This window comes from Cupressus sempervirens, chromosome 7 (assembly GCF_028749045.1).
Source record: "Cupressus sempervirens isolate cs-2001-9-10 chromosome 7, ASM2874904v1, whole genome shotgun sequence".
Lineage (NCBI taxonomy): Eukaryota > Viridiplantae > Streptophyta > Pinopsida > Cupressales > Cupressaceae > Cupressus > Cupressus sempervirens.
Genome location: NC_143124.1, coordinates 902,776,632 through 902,780,306, shown reverse-complemented (window position 1 = coordinate 902,780,306; position 3,675 = coordinate 902,776,632). Strand labels below are relative to the sequence as shown.

At 29.4% G+C, this 3,675-nt stretch overlaps 1 pseudogene; it reads left to right on the top strand.

Moving 5' to 3' along the window:
- The first annotated feature begins 395 nt into the window (after positions 1-395).
- On the top strand, positions 396-593 carry LOC149550422 (small ribosomal subunit protein eS28 pseudogene; annotated as a pseudogene).
- Positions 594-3,675: the final 3,082 nt, after the last annotated feature.

Sequence of the window (3,675 nt, the reverse complement as noted above, 5' to 3'; positions counted from 1 at the left end):
TTAGTCATGTCATACATAGCTTATAATATACAAGGTTATAATCAACACTTAGAATATACAATTTTTCCAATTTGAAACCATTTATCTAGACTAATTGCTGCTCCACAACACATTTTGGGGCATTTTGACCTTTTAGGGATTACTATATTGCTTTTATGTTTTGTTTTGACTTTTTTTATTATGTATTTCCGTACCAGTGTATCTTCTTTGAGACACAAGATACATCAAAGCATGCCCCTTTCCTATAAATATGAAGATATACATTATAGATAAACATGTCCAAGTGCCCTTCAAAAGGATGGGTATCTCTAGGCTTTAGTGTAAGAAACCAATTTTTGGAAAATAAAGTTTTCTTTTCTCCAAAGAGTTTTTCCTTTATGTCTTAGCACAAAACCATGGACACATGAGTTAAGTTGACAGTTGAGGTCAAGGTTATTGGTCATACTGAACCTAAGGGTCAGGTTACACAGGTTCAAGTGAAATTTATAGATGATTAGAACTGCCTTATTATGGGAAATGTCAAAGGCCCTATCAGAGAAGGTGACATCTTTACTATGGTAGAATCTGAAAGAGAAGCGAGGAGACTACGGTGATCATGATTTCAAAAAAAAAAATTGTGTTTGGAATTTGGGTAGAATATCTGCTTGCGAAGAGACAAAGGAGTACAACATTTTAACATTTTACAAATTAGTTCATAGCTTGATGGGCAATGCTTAATTTGGATTTATAAATGAGACTTATTATCAACCAATTTTTTAAATTTAAATCAAAATTGTTTAAAAAGTAACTGTTTCTTATTTATTTTGTCATTGTTACTTTTAAATTTGTACGTTAGCATTTCCAATCACACTCTAAAATCTATAAAATACTAGAGATCAACATATGAAAATTGATTGTAAAAATATTTTAATACTCTTCTTTAGTTGAAACATGATCAAAACTTTTTTAAATCACTTCACACATAATAAAGAATCAATTTAGTTGGAAAACCGCTCTCATGTCCCAACATTGATTTCAAACTTCACATTAACTTTGACAATTCAGCAAGGCATGTTAATTATCCATAATAATTTTAAATTTAGAACTTATCAACTCTATTCGTTCCATGTTTATATGCGTGTAAATATTAGTATAGCGACTAGCTCATCATTTTCACTATTTTTAATCTTAATGTTATGTGTGTAATTTTAATGCTTCATTTTAGGCAAATATAAGTTGTGATTGAAGGTTTCAACAATTTGCAATACTCTACCTACTTTTGTGTTCAAAACCATTTTATAATCACCATGAGTTACTATCGTAATCATCATTATTAGTGATGTTGGAAAAGCAACAATGATAGTCAAAGTGTCAGAATGGGAGAAATCCGGAATAGGAATCAAAGAGAACATCCCCTCAATGTGTGAACAAGATGGTCTCCCTATAATAAAAAAATGGTAATGATCACATAAATGAAATGAAATTTTTGATTTCCAAATATATAAGCCAGAAATGTACATTGTAATAAATCTATCTGGCATTTCTATTAAGCTAAAGAATGATTAGAAGAAGGATTAAACCGGGCAATATGAATTGGGACGCCTAAGTTGAATGGCCAGAGTAGCATTTTGTAGTGTTATAGCATTAGGGATCTCCAATTGCTAGAGCTTGATAATTAAAAGAAAATAAACAATTTTTTTTTTGGTATAGAGGGATACCAAATGGGGAAAAAGAAAACTCAGCTACCCTAAGAAGTCTAAGTAAACCAATATGCATAAAAGATTAAAATGAAGCCTAGCATCGTCAAAACAATTGAGCACTTGTGAACTACAGTCCAAGTTGTAGAGAGTAGAAATAGACCAAACAAACAAACAATCTGCAGACTTTAGTAAGAGTTTCAAAAAATTTGAACAATTGAACAATATTCATACATAGATGGAAGCAAGGAGAAAAACTTTCAAATGCATGACATAATAGTATCTTAAGAAAATTAGGTGTTTGGGGCAAGAAGATACTGACCTTAAAAATTGCAGACCATGCTGTCTAAAATGATTCCCTTCAGAGTGTTGTGGGCCTTTGCAATCTGTGCTAGCTCTTAAACCAAACACAACATTTGAAACTTTGATGAAAGAAATAAAAATTTGAGGACATTCGTCTCACACCTCCACTATCAATTGATTTTTTTTTTGTTAAATTTGAAAACAATCTAGCATATAAAAAAGTAAAAGAGGCAAATTTTCCCCGTAAATCTTAAAGATCAAGAAAGAAAAATTGAGGCACCATTAATCCTAATAGTTTAGGGAAAATATTTGAATAAGAAATATTTATTATTGGATCATAAATCTAAATCCAAGTTTTAGATTTTACATTAGATCATGATAAGCTACCCTCTTCATGAGAGAAATAGACAACAATTAGCTTTCTGAAATCTTGAATACACTTGTTGCAGAAGAGGGTGTTATCAGAATTGTAGGGATTGAGCACATATTTTTCTCTTTTAACCTCACAGAGAACTCTTAAAAGTACCTTCTACAATGTTAAGAAACATAAACACAAATGCATCTTACTCTTTATTCTACTGCCACATCAACACATGCAAATAAGTCTTTTGGGGCAATTCACTTTCTTCGAAGCTATCGATGGAAAAGAGTTAGAAATGGACGAGTGGATAAAATTAAAATCTCCATGCTATGCATGAAGGACACTTTGATGCCAAATGTAGTCTTAATAATTATTGAAAAATTCTTATGAATTAAAAGAAAAGACTCTCGGACAAAATAGCTTCAGCGAGTAAGAAGAGCACAATTTCAAATTAATATTTGCTTAAAAATATAACATTTTCAACAACTTTAGTTTTGAGTGCATGAGAATTATATAGCACTTTTTCCACAACAAAAACTATAGTCTCCTGACTTAAGAACAGGAACTAATAACAATTGTAAAACAAATACTATTCAAAATTGTCATTTATTTTTTAATTCTAAAAATATACAAAATCAAAAGCATCTATTGAGTGGAGTGTGCACTATTCGCCCTTACATTGATGGTTGACATACATATATTTTACAATTGCAATATTTATCACGTCTCCCATTAAATATGCTCTTATTTGGTGGTCCCAATAGTTGAGACAAATACTTTAGATTTTTTTTTTTATAAAAATATTTCCTCAAGTTTGGACTGATCCAAATAGTGGCTCCTTTCCCTATTTAATTTCTTTGCACACTTTTGATAAGTTGTCGGGTATATAATATTATTTTTTATTATATGATAAGTGACGTACTAGCAACATTATGTGAGGGAATCAAGTATATCACCTACACGTTTCGTAAGGATACTTTTTTGGATAAATCTCAATCTATCCTATTTTTTTTTTATTTAAATGACTTCAAGCTAAAATAAATTGAACATTATTTCTAAGTTGATTTGATAGTAGATAAAATAATAAATGAAAGGTTTCTATTTTTATATATAATATTTTGGCCAATTATTAGCGAAGTTAAGATTAAAAAGTTAGAATTTTTAAAACATTCACTCATCATGATTAATATTAGATTATAAATAAATATTCTTTATTTAATAATTTTTGATATAATATAATTAAAAGTTGATTAATTATAAAAAAGTGATTGATATGGTGATATGAGTGTGTTAATAATATTTTTTTAATCTTTTATTTTAAATTTGATAATTATT